The sequence below is a fragment of the Lygodium microphyllum genome, chromosome 25 (assembly GCF_053477565.2).
Source record: "Lygodium microphyllum isolate KBCC chromosome 25, Lygodium_microphyllum_v1.1.10, whole genome shotgun sequence".
In the NCBI taxonomy this organism is placed as follows: domain Eukaryota; kingdom Viridiplantae; phylum Streptophyta; class Polypodiopsida; order Schizaeales; family Lygodiaceae; genus Lygodium; species Lygodium microphyllum.
Window position 1 is genome coordinate 65,163,698 of NC_141159.1, and position 18,640 is coordinate 65,182,337.

The window sequence follows — 18,640 nt, forward strand, 5'->3', positions numbered from 1 at the left end:
ATTCTTTTCTAACTTAGATATGCTCCCAATATTTTCTTCATCAACCTTATTCCGAGTGAAAATGAAGTACTCTAAAAGGTAAATTTTCATTGCTTTACATCCAAGGTATGGGACTTGCCTCTATGCTAAATAGTGATCGCTTTAGCGTATGAATCAATCACTACATGCATGTGATGGCACCAAGGCATACCAAGTAAGATGTCACAAGTCTTAAGAAGAGCATTGAAAAACTCTTCACTAATCCACATATCCCTAGATGTGCAAGCAAAGCTTCCTAATGACTAGTGTGATAGGCTCTACATGGCCCTTGCATCACATATCAATTTCCCCCATGGGTTCCATATCACCCTCTCTAATGCCTAGATGGTTTGCCATGTCCTTGGAGATAAAGTTGCATTGTGCCCCATTATCAAAGAAGATTAAATGCTTATTTCCTTTGGGATCTACTTGATGTTTTGAGTTTTCAGCTTGTTGCTAACTAGGATAGTCCTTAGCCATGTAACCCTCCCGTTCACAAACAAAGAATTTATTTGCAATCATTAGTTTCCTACATTGTGCAACTATTTTCCAGCCCTTTCCTTGTTGTTTTGACCTCTTTTGAGCTTGATTTCTAGATCTACCCCTTTTCTCAGCCTTTCAAAACTTATTGTTTACCTTCTCACCACTATCTTAGAAGATTGAATCTTTCCCACATAGCAAAGCATTAGCTATAGTAGCTATTTCTATAAGTTGAGACATGCTAGATGTGATGGATTTAATGCAAAAATCCCTAACTCCTTTTGGCAATCCACATGCAAACTTTTCCACTTGCTTATGAAGAGGAACTAGATGATAAGAAGTAACTGGTAGCAAGGTATCCCAAAACTTCTTATTTATTGCTCTAGATTTTTACATTTCGTTGCATAAGCTATCATAATGTCCACCTCAAATGTATTAGTAAACCAATTCGATGCAAACATTTTGCTTGGGCTATTACCATGTTGACGGTGATCTACCTTGCATTAAGAGCGTAGCACTGCAATGCATTCCCCTTCAAGAAAGTGGTCACCTTCTGAATCTTGGAGGATATGGTGGAGTTTTCTCCCAAATAGGCTGCATCAAACTACTAAATAAAAAGGAAAGCTTTCACTATCTTGTGTACCACTAAAGGACTAAAATTTCTAACCTTTTCCACCCTCATCATATTCTTTTGCTACCCTTTTGGGAGTCAAGCTATCATACATTGGATGTTGTAAAAAGGGTGCATTTTCTATATTTGCATCATGATCAACACCATGAGAAAGATTTACATGACCAACACTCATTCCTTGAGCCCCATAAGCACTAAGGGGTGCGGACGCATTATTGTACATGCCATTTTATACCCCACACACCATGACAATGTTGCCATACAGGTTGTTATGCATACTACTAGCCATACCTAGATACATTGGGCCTTGCACACCATGCATTGGTTGTTGTATACTATAAGGGGTTGTGCCATACATTTCCTATGCCGTCCTTGACCCACCATAGCATGAAAAATTTTGCCACCACCAAAGTACTATGGCTTTAATAATTATTTCTTGATCAATTTTTTTTTCCAATAGCCAATGATTGAATTGGCAAGCCAATTTGTCTCTCAAGTGTCCTTGAATAGTTATTAGCCCCTAGAATGGCATTAATTAATCAATGCCCAGTCTTTAATGTTACTATTGCCATTGATGGCCAATGAATTAGTCTAGGATAAAATCTAACATCGAGTAAGACCTAGCACCTATTAGGCATTACTTATTATAACTTTTACATTTGGCACCAATTAATAACCTGGGGTCTTAAGTCCCATATTGTGAAATAACTAACCTGCATCTCACATGTGCAAGTCACATTTGCACTTTTGATTAACTCTTTAATCAAATGCTAAGGATATCAAAACTTGATGTCCTTGTGACACCCATGCTACACATAATACATGCTAAGTCACAATACACACACAACATAGATACTAAGTCACAAGCATAAATACATAAAGCATTGTAGATGCAACACACTCATTGCATGCACACTTAGGCACAATGCACTATTTTTGTATCTCACACAGACACACACAAAAACACTTAGTCATTAGTGTAGTCACATAAGACACCACACACACCACACACCACACACACTTAGTAACTAGCATATAATGGCACACACCCACTTAATCACAAGCTTGCACATACACAAGGACTTTTAGGCACTCATATAGAAACACACGTGAACACTTAGGCACAATTTTAGGACTACACACACTCTTAGGTACTAGCATAGGAACACACACATGTAGTAAGGCACTAGTGTATGAACGTACACACATACTTACCTATGATTTTAGGAATTCATGTATGATTAGGCACTAGGAAGGGAGCATGTTAGAAACATTATAGGGCACATTCACAAACCCACATAGCACCCATATAGGATTGTTCCCTAGCACAACACTTTGGAATACATGTACACTTTGTACACAACACATTCTCATAGTGTCTCATCATGCACAAGGCATAGACATGTCCCTTAGATTAGCCTCACATGAATTCCATCTAGATTAGGATTTTAGTAAGGATTCATGCAAGTAGGTCAACTAGGAGAAGAATCGTGAGCACACACCCACACTAAGGTAGTACCAGGTCATCACTTGCATCTTTTAGAAAACCCTTGCTCATCTGCGTACAGGAAGTGTATGACCCATCTTTGCCTCAAACTTCTCCTTGTTAGACAAACCCTCTTGATGACCTATTTGGACTAAGCAATACACTTGCACCACAGAGAACCACCTCACTAGCTACACATAGTCTTAGACACACCTACATAGCACGAAGCCTTAGGTTTCTACTCCTAACACACACATTCATGGATGAATAGTGCACTATAGGAATATTCTTGTCACTATTAGGCTTAGGACTTCTCAAGTAAGAAAAAGATAATGACTACTCACAAAACTTGTAATGCAAAGCTAGCTTGCATTGACCATGCTTTAGGACAATCCATTGCTGCATTAGGGCTATATAAAATTGGGGTTTCCACCCTTTGCCTAGCAAGAACTACCCACAAGGGACCATGTGTATGAGGAGCCCGAAGCTCAAACTTTGCTAAGATTGCAACTTGAACCAAGGCATCCATAGAACTCAAGACCATAAGATTGGGCAAGAGGTGGACTCTTTGCCAGCTAGATAAGCAATGTAGTTATATAAAGATCTATTAATATCTACAAGAGAGATTTGTCTACAAAATCCTTTGGCAAGCTTGGAGTTATTTTATGAGTGGCACTTAGGATTGGTAATAGGCTTGAGAGATCCACTAATGTATAGTCATAAGAGATCAAATGAATACTATAGCTATGGGATAAGGATAAATACATGTTTATTTGATGTGAAAGAGATCTATAAAATGAATCTCTATTTGTGAGAGTACATTAGGTTAGGTTTGATAAATATGATTATGCATGTGGAGTTTTGTATACATGTGATTTTTCTCAGTTACCAAAGAGATATATTGTTGTGGTGAACATGAAAGGGAAGTGGAACCTAGGAGGAAGAAGCTTGGCGGTGAGAGCTGTTAGCGGATGGAGAGCAAGAGCCAAGAGAGAGAGAGAGACTCAAAAGTGGGAACTCCAACAACCACAATGTGTGGTCAGACCTACAATGTGTGACTTCAAGCTCATCTATCTATCTTCAGTTATGACTGTACCCGACACTTAGGATGTCCAGCTGTACCACACTATGCAGACGTTGAATAAGTCAGTGTTTTAGAACTTAGCTGTCTTTGGTGTGAATGGTCCTTGAGACCTTAGGTTGTACTATTCACTTTAGTTATGTGTGAGAATGGATAATGGAAGTGAGAGAGAGCACATTGCTCTACACTGTTACTCCAACTCTCTGTCTCTGTCTTTGACTTTGAACATGGTATTAGAGCATCCATGACTAGGCTATGTGGAGTGAAGCATTCGGGAGTGAAGACATAGGTTCTTGAAGTGAAGAGGGCTGACTGCCACTGACTTTCATTGTCTATGCAAGAATAACAAGGTATGCATTTTGGTCAGATGGAGTCTATGCTTCATGTTAGTGTTTGAGGCTTCTATGGGAGCTTTGGGGAGCACCCTTGAGCACATCCAAGTGCTCATCTTTATCATCATCATCAACATATGCTACTGCCATCAGATCTATTGCCTGCATGATTGCACCTGGTTCTGCTGCTATCATAAATGTCTACAAACTATCACTTACACCATTGATAGACTAATATAGAGCTTGCCTATGCTCTTTGAGAGGTTATTGAAAGCTTGGACATGTCAGTACTTGGTCAGGGACTCATCAATGAGCTGAAAGGACTATTTGTACGTCTAGAAATATTCACTATTTGCTGTATACATGGTATATACAGGATGTATGCATGTCAAAGATGAGGTTAGAGCCTTCAAACATGTCCAAAACAATCACATGAGCTTATGTACATGTAAAGAAGACATATGTATTGAATGCCATGATTATAAACTGAAGTTTGGTGTCAAAAGAATTAAGATTTGTGAGTTCTTGATGGGTTGAAAACTATCATTCATAGTCTATAACAAGCATTTATCTACACTGGAAGATTACATGTTTTTTTTGTTGGTCTTGATGACATGTATGACATTGGATACGTCTGCAAAATTGTTTGAGGATTGATATGAGCATTGGATGCTCTTGGAAACTAAAATTTGGATAAAAAAACAAATGCTTTGACACTCTATTGGATGGTCATGAAGTGTGAATGCATTGTCTAATATTGCTCTTGAAGACAGGACAACATGGAAGCGGTCAGGCTCATGTATTGGATCCCATGTATGGTGGTACATGTCTATGATGTTTTGAAGAGTTTGGTGGACTGAAATACACTGTCATTGACTATTTATGCTTGACTAAAATTTACAGCAAGTGTACCTTGCTTTTGTACTTGCAGTTCATGTTGCATTCAGTGTCAGACTGATATGTCTGGAACCCCATATGCAAAGATATGACTCTAAATTGCTGTAAGTGATCTTGGGGAATGTACCCTCTATGTTGAGCTCAAAAAGAGCTACTAGTTATTGTCATTTTTAGCCTACAGACTGCTTGTCTGTACATGAGTAGGTTGCCCAAATACATTCTGGTTTTGCATTGAATGCAATTCGTACATGCAGGCTGTAATACCTAGGTGATTGCCAAGTGTCAAGAGGTATATGTACCACTCTTTTCAAGCTGGAATAACTGAATGTATGAGCACATAGAGTGCTGAAAACTGTCATAAATAGTTGCAGGCTGAAACTGAACTGTTAAGAAGAATTGGTTTGCAGGTAGCTAGACAGGGTCTACAACATGGCAAATGCAGAAAGGACAGACAATGTTACCCAGATTGTGGGGGAGAAGTTGGACAGCCATAACTATGCCATCTGGAAGTTTAGAATGGAAAAGTTATTGATAGGTAAAGGATACTGGGAGTTGGTGACTGGAGTCAAAGCTGAACTTGAGCTCCCAGATCGACCTATAGCTAATGAGAGATGACTACATCGAGCTTGGACAGAAAGAGCTCGCAGGGTGGTCTTGCACTGGTTGTCTCTATGTATATCAGATGCCATGGTAATGCAGATAATGAATTGCAGCTCTCCTAAGGATGCTTGGGACATCCTAGTCAAGTACTATGGCACAACCACAAGTGCCAGAAAGATACAATTGAAGCAGAAGTTCAACAACATGGAGAGAAAGAGCAGATCCATACAGGATTATGTCACGGAGATCAAGACCATTGCAGATCAGTTGGCATCTGTTGGTTCACAGGTTGAAGATGAAGATATGGTTACTGTGACTTTGAATGGCTTAGGGCCTGAGTATAAGTCTTTTGGCACTTCTGTCTCTGTGCAGGCTGAAATGCCTGATTTCAATGAGCTAGTTGCATTGCTTATCCATGAGGAGGTTGAACTTGGCTTGGCTACAGGGTGAATCAGTTCTAAAAACAAGGCTGTAATTTTTTATTCTAATCAACGCGGTCGTGGCAGCCATGGTAGAGGGTATGGGTCTGGCATAGGAGGCTAGCAGAATGCATCATATGGAGGTAACAACCAGCAGCCAGGTATCAAATGTAAGAGGTGGTGGAAACTTTAGAGGCAGGGGGAGATCTAGCCCTAGAGGCAGAGGCTCCTAGCAGCAGCAGCGCCCATATGACAATCCAAATAAGGATAAGGATTGTCATTACTACGGGAAATATGGGCATATTGCCAAGGACTGGTGGAAGAAGCAGGGCAATTAGAAGGGCAAACATCATGAACATTTTGCTATGTCTAGTCAGACAGATGATGCTTCAGGTGATAGACTGTTTGCCATGCAGTATGTAAAAGACAAGGTTGCTGAAAAATCCACTGATGATGCAGTTTGGTATATTGATTCATGGGCATCAAACCACATGACCCCTCACGGTGATTGGTTCACTGACATGGTGGCTGGAAAACATGGCTATGTATGTACAAGTGATGACATGCATCATAGCATTGAGCATAAAGGCAAAGTGCCTCTTGTGGTTCATGATGGTAGAAGGAAAAATTTGCATGATGTACTGCATGTTCCATAGATTATGAAGAACTTACTGTCTATCGCAGAGCAAAAATTGCAGGTTAGATTCAATAAGCATGGCTGCTTTATTGAAGAGTTTGACAATGGATGCAAGTTAATAGCTCATGGTCACAGGAATGGTAAAATGTTTACTCTTGATGCTACTTTGCCAGAGCTGAATTCAGCTATGTTTGCCCATGGTTTTGGTAGTATATCAGATATTTGGAAATTTGGCACAAGAGAGTGGGGCATGTGAATTTGCAAAGGCTACAAATTATGCAAAAAAAAAGAGCTTGTTACAGGTTTACCCAAGTTCCAATACTCAGATATTGGTCATGTATGCGATGCTTGCCAGTTTGGTAAGAAGTCAAGGTTGCCATTTGTCAGGCATGTAAGGCAGAGTACATGTCCATTGTAATTAGTGCACTCTGATGTTTGGGGACCAGCCCGTAGTGCATCTATGTCAGGTTCAAAGTATTATGTGACATTTATTGATGATTACAATTGCTATACTTGGGTTTACATTCTGATGAAAAAGGATGAAGTGTTTGCTGTTTTTCAGCAGTTTAAAAAGCAGGTTGAAAAGGAATTTAAGTGCTATATCTCTTGCTTGAGATCGGATAGCGGTGGGGAGTATGTGTCAAATGAGTTTGACAATTTTTCGACTGAAAATGGCATATGCACGTAGCTTACCTGCAGCTACACTCCTTAGTAGAATGGGGTAGCTGAAGAAAGAATAGGGTCTTGATGGAACCTACTCGTGCCATGATGAATGAGAAGAAGATGTCACTCTATTATTGGGCTGAGGCTGTTATGACAGCCATGTATATCTTGAATCGGAATCCAACAGCAGGTATTCATGAGATGACACCATTTGAGAAGCTGTATGGCTATAAGTCACATGTAAGTCACATGAAAGTCTTTGGTTGTCTTGCTTATGTGCACATTCCAAATGAGAAAAGGAAGAAGCTGGATCCAAAAGCGCATAAGTGTGTTTTCATTGGATATTCGTAGGAGAAGAAGGCATACAAATGCTATGATCTCTCTACCAGGGAGACTTTGGTGAGCAGGGATGTTATCTTTAATGAGATGGGCTCTTGGTATGTATCATCTGCTGCAGTGCCATCGTATATGCCTTCCATTCATGTATCTACAGTTGATTCATAGCAGAGCATTGCTATGACAGGTCCTAGTGGTCAGACAGTATCCCCATGGACAGGGAGATTGAGGAGCTCACCATCCACTGACACCAGTATGTCAGTGAGGGGGAGATATGATGTCTTGGACAGCAAAGGAAAAGAGAAAGCTACTGAGGATGCATATGGTATGATGACACCTGGTAGAATGACTTTTGGATATGAGTCAGCTGACACTTTAGATAGTGAACTTGGTATTCCGATTGTCTATACACCTGGCACAAGGCAGAGCAAGTACATTCTGCCTCATGAGAGAGGGGAATTGAGCAGTGCACCATAGCCTAGACGATCGCAGAGAGTCAAATATCCTGTTGACAGGTTGACATACAATGGCTACTCTGCAAAGCATTATGCTTACATGACGAAAGTGATGGAGATCAAAGAACTAGGTACATATGCCGAAGCAGTGAAAGATGAGAACTGGTGTGCAGCTATGGATGAAGAAATGAATGCCTTGGTTGAAAATAAGACATGGGATCTTGTGCCATTGCCTAAAGGGAAAAAGACCATTGGCTGCAAATGGGTCTACAAGATCAAATGCAAATCGGATGGCAGTGTTGAAAGGTACAAATCTAGGCTGGTTGCTAAGGGGTATGCCCAACAGTATGGACTTGATTATGAGGAAACGTTCAGCCCTATTGCCAAGATGGCAACCATACGCACTATGATTGCTTTGGCTGTTGCTAGAGGCTGGAAATTGCAGCAGATGGACGTGAATAATGCCTTTCTTAATGGTGACTTGGCAGAGGATGTCTATATGGTTCAATCGGAAGGGTGTGTACACCTTGATTTTCAGCATTATGTATGCAGACTGAAAAAGACATTGTACGGGCTGAAGCAGGCTCGAAGAGCCTGGCATGCAAGGATCAATAACTACTTTTGCAGAGCTTGGAATTTGCTGTTGGTAGGGATGAACACAACCTATTTACGAAAAAGACTGATAGTGGCTTGGTAGTGCTGGTCATATATGTTGATGATTTGATAATCACTGGTGATGATGACTTGGGCATACAGCATGTAATGAAGAGATGCTGAAATTTGAATTTGACATGAAGGACCTAGGAGAACTTAAGTATTTCTTGGGCATTGAGGTAGTTCCAGTTGAAAATGGTTTATGGCTGATGTAGAAGCACTATGCCATGGAAATGCTGAAGAAGTATGGCATGGCTGAATGCAAACCATTGGATACACCTCTTGATCAGAACATCAAGCTAGACATGAGCACTGGGGCTAAAGTAGATGATGTGACTATGTACATGCAGATGGTTGGTAGTTTGATTTACTTGATCATCACTAGGCCTGACTTGTGCTGTAGGGGTCATAAGCTAGTTTATGCAGAAGTCTAGAAAGCCGCATTTGGATGCAGTTAGACACATTATGAGATATGTTAAGTCCAATGTAGATTATGGGCCATTCTATGTCAGAGATAAGCCCTTGAAACTGATTGGATATACAGATGTAGATTGGGCAGGATGCTCATACGACCATAGATCTACTAGTGGCTATGCTTTCGGGTTTGGTAGCGGCATGATCAGTTGGAGCAGCAAGAAGCAGCCTACGGTTGCTTTATCGAGTATTGAGGTAGAGTATAGGGGTGTTGCATTGGCAGCATGTGAGATTGCATGGCTACTCAAGCTTATGGCTGATTTGGATATACAGGGGATGCCCCAGTGACCTTGTTATGTGATAATTTGAGTAGTGTACTCCTAGTTATGAATCTAGTATACCATGCTAGGACAAAACACATAGAGATACACTACCACTTCATCAGAGAGATGGTTCTTGTAGGTAGAGTTGATCTCATGCATGTGAAGACTGATGAGCAGGTTGCAGATATCTTTACCAAGTCTCTAGGTAAAGATAGGTTTAGTGTTTTTAGACAGCTACTTGGTGTCCAGATGCTGTCTTGAGCTTGAGGGGGAGTGTTAGACTTCAAGCTTATCTATTTGTCTTCAGCTATGAATGTACCCTCCGACACTTAGGATGTCCAACTGTACCATACTATGCAGACATTGAATAAGTCAGTGTTTTAGGACTTAGCTATCTTTGGTGTGAATGGTCCTTGAGACCTTAGGTTGTACTATTCACTTTAGTTATGTGTGAGAATGGATAATGGAAGTGAGAGAGAGCACAATGCTCTACACTATTACTCCAACTCTTTGTCTCTATCTCTGACTTTGAACACAGTGTGTAGTGCGGGTACTGTCAGTGTAGTAATACACGGGTGGCTAGGCGGAGGCGCCTTTACCCCCACCAACCTCCCACTTAAAGGGAATCTGCCCCAGTGAGAGAGAAAAAAGAAAAGACAGTACAACATGTACACATGTACAACAGGATGAGGAAAAGGACATCATCTCACCCAATGCCCATCAATCTCTTGAGGAAGGCAAAGCGCTTAGTAGTGAGGCTCTTTGTGAGCAAGTCTATAGGATTCTGCTCAATCGAAATCTTGAAAAGTTCAACAGACTTGTCCTTAATGACCTCGCGAATGAAGTGATACCTCACCTCAATATGTTTTGTCTTCGCATAGAAGATCGGATTCTTGGCCAACTAAATGGCACTCATGGAATCCGAATTCAGTGTAGGCATAGCATCTGTCATACCAAAGTCAGCAATCAAACAGCCTAACCAGATAGCCTCTTTGCAAGCCTTTGTGGCTGCATTATACTGGACGTGTGTAATAGAAACGGCCGTACACTTGTGCGCCCTGGACATCTAAGAGATAGCCCCTCCAGCATAAGTGAACACATAGCTAGAAGTGGACTTCCTACTATTTGCATGTCCTGCATAATCACACTTAGTGTACCCCATGACTCCTGTATCCTGGCTGCCATAACAAAGACACATATCTAATGTGCCCTTCAGGTACCTCATGATACCCTTCATGGCATCCCAATGTTTCTTGGTAGGTGTAGCCATATAACATGCCACAATCCCAACTGCAAAAGCAATATCTGGACGAGTGGCTATCATGGCATACATAAGATTGCCCACGGCTGATGCATAGGGAAACTTGGCCATCTCGGCCCTTTGTTCATCTGTCTACGGACAATCGGCTTGTGAAAGCTTTACATGAGAAGGTAATGGACAGCCAATAGGCTTAACATCTTGCATGCGGAAGCATTCAAGGACTTTATGAATGTACTTCCTTTGTGACAGATAGAGTAGTCCTTGAGATCTATCGCGCGTAATGCGCATACCAAGTATATGAGAGGCATGTCCCAGATCTTTTATCTCAAAGCTCTTCTTGAGCTGAGCCTTAGGAGCATCTAGCTCCTCATGAGCTGTCCCTGCTAAAAGCATGTCATCCATATAGAGTACCAAAATTAGTAAAGAACCGTCATGGGCTTTCTTCGTGTACAAGCACGAATCCATAGCATTGCGATTGTAGCCCTGTGACTGCATGAATGTATCAAACTTATGGTACCATTCCCTAGGTGCTTGCTTCAAGCCATATAGACTCTTCTTTAGCTTGCACACTAGGTGTTCCCTGCTAGGGTTTGCAAAGCCCTTAGGTTGCTCCATGTAAATCTCATCATGCAAGTCCCCATGTAAAAAAGCTTAATACCCCATGCCATCTTGGAGTTGCATAGCTTGACTTGGACTTGGACTTAATACCCCGCTCATCACAAAACTGCTCAAAATCACGTGATACATACTCACCCCCATTATCTAACCTTAGGCATTTTAACCTTTTCCTAGATTGGTTTTTTGCCAATGCAAGCCAATGCTGAAATGTGTCTAAGACATTGGATTTTCTCTTTATGGGATAAGCCCAAACCTTACGTGAGTAATCATCTATGAAAGTAACAAAGTACTTTGCCCCACCAAGTGACTGACAGGGCATGGGCCCACATACATCTGAGTGCACAAGAGCCAAGGGCTCACCCATGCGTTTCTTACCAGACTTTTTATGCATATTTTTAGTTTGCTTGCCATATAAACAATGGTCACAAGAATCAAAATGCGAAGAGTCAAAAGGCGGAAGATATTGCAAAGCATGGAGCATTTTCATTCCTTTAAGAGACATATGTCCCAAACGAGCATGCCAAAGGGATACATGGGGAATAGAACCCACAGATAAAACATGATCCAATGTATCTCCATATACAAGTAAGGGATAGAGGCTGCTAGACTTGGTACCTCTTGCAAGCACAATCTTGCCACGAGTAATCTTCCATGCAGAGTCTCAAAAGACACAAAATACCCTGCATCACCAAGCTGTCCAGTTGACATAAGGCTGTGAGTCAATGAAAGTATATGGCGTACATCATGCAAAACAAAAGAACTGCCAGAAGGAAACTGCAGCCTAATATCTCGAGTGCCCACAATGTCAATAGACATGTCATCACCAAGACACATAGAACCAAACATGGTACGATAGGTATGAAACCAATCTCTATAAGGTGTCACATGAAAGGACACACCCGAATCCAAGAACCAGCACTGCGCATACATAGAATGTATCTCAGAAGCCTGTAAGGCATCACACGAAGAAGTTGCAAGTATATAATCATCATCTGAATCAGTGGCCTGCATGACATTAACCTCTTCTATCTTCACACTCGACTTTGCAGACTTTGCAGGTACAATACTATGCTTAGAAGACTTTTCTTGCACTTTTTCTTTTTCCTTTTCCTTGCGCTTATCATTGCACATTTTATGGCATTGCGGCCTAATATGTCTTGCTTTCCCACAATAATGATAGGTAAGATCAGACTTCCGTCCACGGGACTTACTACGACCTGGACTTGGACCTGGACTTCTGAGAGTCCCTGCCCTTATGATCATTATCATACTTGCCATGTCTGCCACCTCTAATGGTCAATGCATGTGAAGAGCGGAAAGCATCATTGTTTCTCCTGTTGATTTCCTCAGTCAATAAAGCACTCTCAACATCTTTGATTTTCAGCCCATCAAGCTTGTTCATGCATATGGCAGTACCGGAAGACATCCCATGATTTCGGCAAGGTGCCAAGCAGAAACAACGGGTGCAAGTTTTCTTTGAACTCAATACCTTGTGACAACGGACTCTTCATGATAGCATGAAACTAATTGAAATGAGATGAAAGGGAGGTCCCCTCCTTGCGAATGTCCATTAACTGCTTCAGCCAATACATATGTGACGCATGATTCTGCTATGCATAGAGCTCCCGAATCTTCTCCCATAAATCCCATGCACTCTGATTCTGATCTGGGAGGGACGAGTGGCCTCCTCCTTCCTCTATCTTCTGCTTGGGGAGGGTAGAAGTCCTCCCCTTATATAGGGGAGGGGAGGAGACAATTGGCATGGCTACCCTCCACCTGGAGGGTGCATGCCTCTCCTGCCATTCCACCACTCCCAATCCCTCTCTCCTCCCCCTGACGGCTGTCGACGGGGAGAGAGGGAAGAGGAGAAAAAAATTTGAGTTTTTAAAGAATTTTTTTTCCTTTTCCTTTAATATTTAAGGGGAGGGTTCCTATGCCCCTTACATTCTCTCCCCCTTAGAGGAATTGAGATGTCCTCATCTTGAGAGGACCTGGGGGTATTGTTGGTTGAGAGTATCTTCGTCCATCCAGGTGGCATCCTTCAAGGTTCTCGACCTCAAATGCCTCATCTAGGACTTTATTAGGCCATAGCTCAAGGACTCCTTGGCTAAGCATTACAACTTGCTGATCATCAAGTACATGATTTGGATTAGGTAAATACTTTTTCAATAGGCTAATGTGGAATACATTATGAACTTTTAGGGTTGTGGGCAGCTGTAGTCTGTAAGCATTAGGTCCTAGGCACTTAGTGATCTTATAAGGTCGGCAATACCTTGGACTCAGCTTCTTGTACTCACCCAAAGATAGTGAACTCTTTTTAGGGCTTATGCAGATGAAGACCATATCACCTTCAATGAAGGATCTGTCTTGCCATTTCAAGTCCGCGTCTTCCAGCATCTGCTTTGAAGCTTCAATCCTCAAGGTTGGATCAGAGAAGCTCAAAGGAGTATGACAATCGTGCCCATACAATGCTTGGAAAGGGGTCATCTGAATACTTTGTTGGTAAGAAGCATTGTAGGCAAACTCAACCAGTGGGGCAAATATTGAATCCACTTTTTTGGTTCGCAATAGCAGAGTGCCCTAAGCATATCTTCAATGACTTGGTTGACTTGTTCCATTTGACCATCGATTTGGGGATGGTAAGCTGTGCTGAAACAGAGTTGAGTCCCAATGGCCTCGAAGATAGCCCTCCAGAAGTGTGATGTGAAGAGAGAGTCACGATCACTAATGATTCTTCTGGGTAACCCATGCAGTTTGAATATCTCCTTGATGAATAGTCTTGTGATGTCTAAGGCTTTATAGTTTGTCTTGATAGGGATAAGATGTGCAACCTTGATGAGCATATCTACTACAACCATAATAGAGTTGTATCCTCCCTGAACTTGGGATAGGCCAACAACAAAGTCCATACTAATGAATTCCCATTTCATTTGGGGAATGTCAAGAGGTTGCAATTTCCTTGGCATTTTGACATGTTCTGCCTTAATGCATTGACAAGACAAACATTCCGTGACATATTTGAGAACGTCACCCTTGAGCCTATCCCAATAATAGCTCTTCCTGACCACATTAAGGGTCTTGGCATAGCCAGGATGTCCTGAGAAAGGGGAGTCATGGGCTTCCCAAAGTATCTTCTGCTTGAGAGATTGGCTTGCAGGGATACATAATCTTGTCCTAAAGTAGAGAAGATCACTACCGACAGAGAATTCTTGATACTTTGTCTTTAGCTTCGGGTCTTGATCTTTGATGGGGATCTCCCTTAGCAATTTCTGATAGACTGGGTCATGACATGCCTCTTCTCTAGCTAGCTCAAGAATTGGGTTGTTTGGCATTGATACCTTTGTGGCTAGAGATCTTGCTGTTGATGGATATCTTCTTCCTTGATCCTTATTTGATAATATCCAGACCTGAGATCTATCTTAGAGAAGATCTTCACACCTTGAAGACGGTCAAGAAGTTCATCTATTCTTGGAATGGGATATTTGTTTTTAATGGTCGATTGATTCAACCCTCTGTAGTCAATGCATAGCCGAAGTGTTCCATCTTTCTTCTTCTGGAATAGCACTGGAGCTCCCTATGGCAAACTACTAGGACAGATGTAGCCTTGGTCTAACAGTTGCTTGAGTTTCTCCTTCAGTTCAATCGCTTCCGGGATGGACATCCTATATGGTCTCTTTGCGACTGGTGCAGCTCCTGGCACCGGCTTGATTTCGTGGTCAACTTTCCTTTGAGGAGGAAGTTCTGTCAGCTCCTCAGGAAATACATCAGCGTATTCCTTTAACCAGGAGGGTTCTTCCCCAGATTCCTAATTCTAATCTAGCTTATTTAGTTTAATCAGATAGACATGTAGACTCTTTCTAACTCCTTTTATTATCCATGTTGCTTTTGCTAGCTAAATTTTTGGCTTACCAACCCCTCCTTGAGTTGTAACTAGATCCCCTTTAGAATTTCGGAAGGAGACTTGGCCCTTTCCACAGTGGATGTGGGCATCATTGGGTATTAGCCAATCCATTTCGAGCAAACATTCGTGGACACCTAGGTTCATTACCCCGATTCTCACCGAAGTTGACTTTCCACCTAGTAGGAATTTCACCTTAGCAGTTTGCCTGGTACAAGAGACCTCACGACCATTTGTCAATTCCACAAGTAAAGTAGGTGCATCTATTGTGGCTATTCCTAGTCTTTTTGCACATGTCGGTGAAATGAAGGAATGTGTACTGCCACAATCGATTAAGGTTTTGAAGCATTTACCTTCATAATCCGATGGAGTTTGGATCACCAAGAATTGGTGATTCGGACCCTTCTTGTGAAGAGCGGCGTGAACCGTTGACCTCTCAATGGCAGCATCCATGGATGGATCTTCTTCATCGCCCAACTCCTTGTTGGCAACACTGGAGGTTCTCCCTCTGGCCATGATGGTGGCTCCTTGGCCATGGGCGGCTCCTTGGAATGGCCCTTGGCATTGTCCTCGGCTAAGCTTGGGACACTGCCTCTTGAAGTGTCCAGGCTTGTTGCAATGGAAGCAATGGAGATTGCGGCCATTACCTTGTGTAGGAACAAAGTTGTTGAGAGCGTTGGTCCTAGTTTTCTTCCTTTGTCCCTGATTTTGACCTTGCGCTCTCTTAGACTGGGCCCTATATATTCCCTTGTTCTGATCCCTGTAAGGCCAAGTCTTGTTGTTCCTTGGCTTGGTCTGCACCTCCCGTATTATTGGTGCAGCTCGAATGAGTGCGTCTTGTAGGTTTGTTGGGCGCATTGATTCCAAGTGGGTGTTTATGGGTGGATTTAACCCAGCACAAAACTTTGACACCTGCTGTGTCATATCCATTTGTGGCGTGTACTTTAAGAGAGAGACGAACTTTGAATAATATGCATCAAGGGATAGTCCAAGCTGCTTCAATTCATAGAATTTGTTCATCTTCTGTGTGTGGTAGGCAGGTGGCAGATACCTCCCTCGCACAGCTTCCTTAAGCTTCTCCCAAGTGACTGTCCCTTCCGAGATCCCTTGGTCTTTGCACCATTGTTTCCACCAAAGTCTTCCTTCGCCTGTAAGCTTAAGTTTGGCGAGCATAGCTTGGTTAGCAGGTGCAATGCTTGTTGCCTCAAAATAGTCCTCCATGGACTCGATCCAAACCTCGGCGTCAGTTTGAACAGTCCTTCCCTTACCATCGAATTTAGGTGGCTTGATTTGTTTGAGAAGGAACTTCTTCTCTTGAATCACAACTGTACTTATTGCAGGGGTCGGACTTGGAATCTGCACTTGAGGTTGCACTTGGGCAATAAGATTCTTTACGTTAAAAACTTACCAAACATTTCTCACATTACATTAATATGACCAGTATAGCTTTTAGCCAAATTGCCAACATTTACAGCCATGATAGACAGTAATAAAAATCTTATTCATTCATGAGCGCATAGCCCTTTTGAGTACATTTATTTTGCAAAAGTAGAACAAGTTGATTGGCACATTAGTTTAGGGAAAATAGGATTGCGTTACATTCGGCTAGGGACTGAGTAATAATATGGAGAGGGGTCATGGATTTTCAGTAATTGATAAGTCATAGGAAGCTTGGGGTATCCCTTCCTTTGATACCCATTCTTCTCATAACGCCCCAGCACTTTGATTCTGTCAGCAAGGATCACCCGAGTCACTTCTTTCATACACATACTTGTTCTGTTTGACTTGCCGACCGCCAACATGCAGGGTTGCGTTTGCGTGAGCTTCAACAAAGATGAACAACTTCACGATCTTTAAATCCTCCATCCACTTGATTCTCTTCAAGTTGGTCTGAAGGTACGCAAAAGTTGGTGGGCTGCTATGTAATATATTCCTGATTCTCCCTTCCATCTTCGTTTCACGTACACGGGTGAAGGATTGTAGATGCGATCTAGAATATTCATCATGCCTAGCCTTCGTCGATAATCCAAAGCACGCATTGCAGTCATAAACATAACCTGAAACACCAAGAATTTGTTCCATGCTTCGTGATTATGCAGCCCAGCATCCATAAGCAAGTAAGGAAATGTTCTCAACAGCAAACATTGCTCTATTCTCCTCACCTTCCCCTGACTGACCCCTTAACCCCTTTACTTTCCTCCATTAAGTTCCTTTGTAAATATTAGATTCCATTGGTTTGCTCTGATACCTTGCTCTGATACCAACTGTAACGTGCCTGTTTGTCCAAACACGTCTTAGTAGCCCATCGGGAGGAGGGTCTAGAAGGCTTTGCCTGGCACTCACAATGAATGACACAGGGTTTGCGATGTAGGTCTTCTCGAGTCTGCCTCGAGCGAAAGAGTCCAGCCGTTCCCACTTGGGATCGACCTAAGGTTAGGGTTCCTTTCCTACCGGCAAGTCTCTAGGTCTTTATTATCTTATCATTTCATCATTTGAGAAAAGATCCCAGCTAAACGGGACCACCCTTCCATAGGATGGACCTGAGTCACGTCCACTACACTTTCCTCAGTTTGCTTTAGTTATCTAATTAACTAACACATTACGTTTTGACATGCAAAATCAACTCCCTTAATTAAACAATCTAATCATGGGTTCCTTCACGTAACTTAAGCATTGACACAAAAACAATGTCAAGCAAGTTCCATTTTCTCAAGCATATGTTCTTTATTTATCATAATTTCGGATTACATCCAACATCATGCCCAAAGGCCATCCCAGCAATCTATAAGATCGCTATTTCAAGTTCCACCCGTAGACTAGTACACGGGCCTCGAGATCCCACCTTGAGTCACGTCGGTCTCGTGAACGGGATCTGGAGGCAAGGGATTTACAGCCAGAGCCTCCCTTGGCACCCAAGCGTCCTCCCGCTCCAAGCAGTACCCACAGAGAGACCTCTCGCGGCGGGCTAGGTCCATATACCAGGTGCGGCTAATAACCCCCTTGGATAGGGCCAGGTAGATAATCGGAGGTAATTGTTCTTGCCTCTCCCTCCAGGCTTTCAACCTGAAGCATTAAGTGATTTCCTTGAATTAGTTCCTTGAGCAAAGAGTACCTAAGTACAAACACGAACATTTCGGAGGTCGTTTGTACGACCGACTGCTAAGCTGTGACTCCTTTTTCCCGGATGCCCAGCACCTGATCTTGGGTCTTTCCGCAACTTGGCGAAATCCCAATAATTTCAACGTGAGCAAATGGTCTTGGTAAGTTGACTTACTTTCTTAGGGTATCTGAGTCCCTAACTCAAGCACTAGCTAGTTAGTCAAGGCAATGGATATGACTTATTCACAACCCAACCAAGGGTCTTATAATTTCGAATTCCAACCAAGCTCAGTTAACACACATGGCAACACATGATTCCTCATTTAAACTTTCAAGAT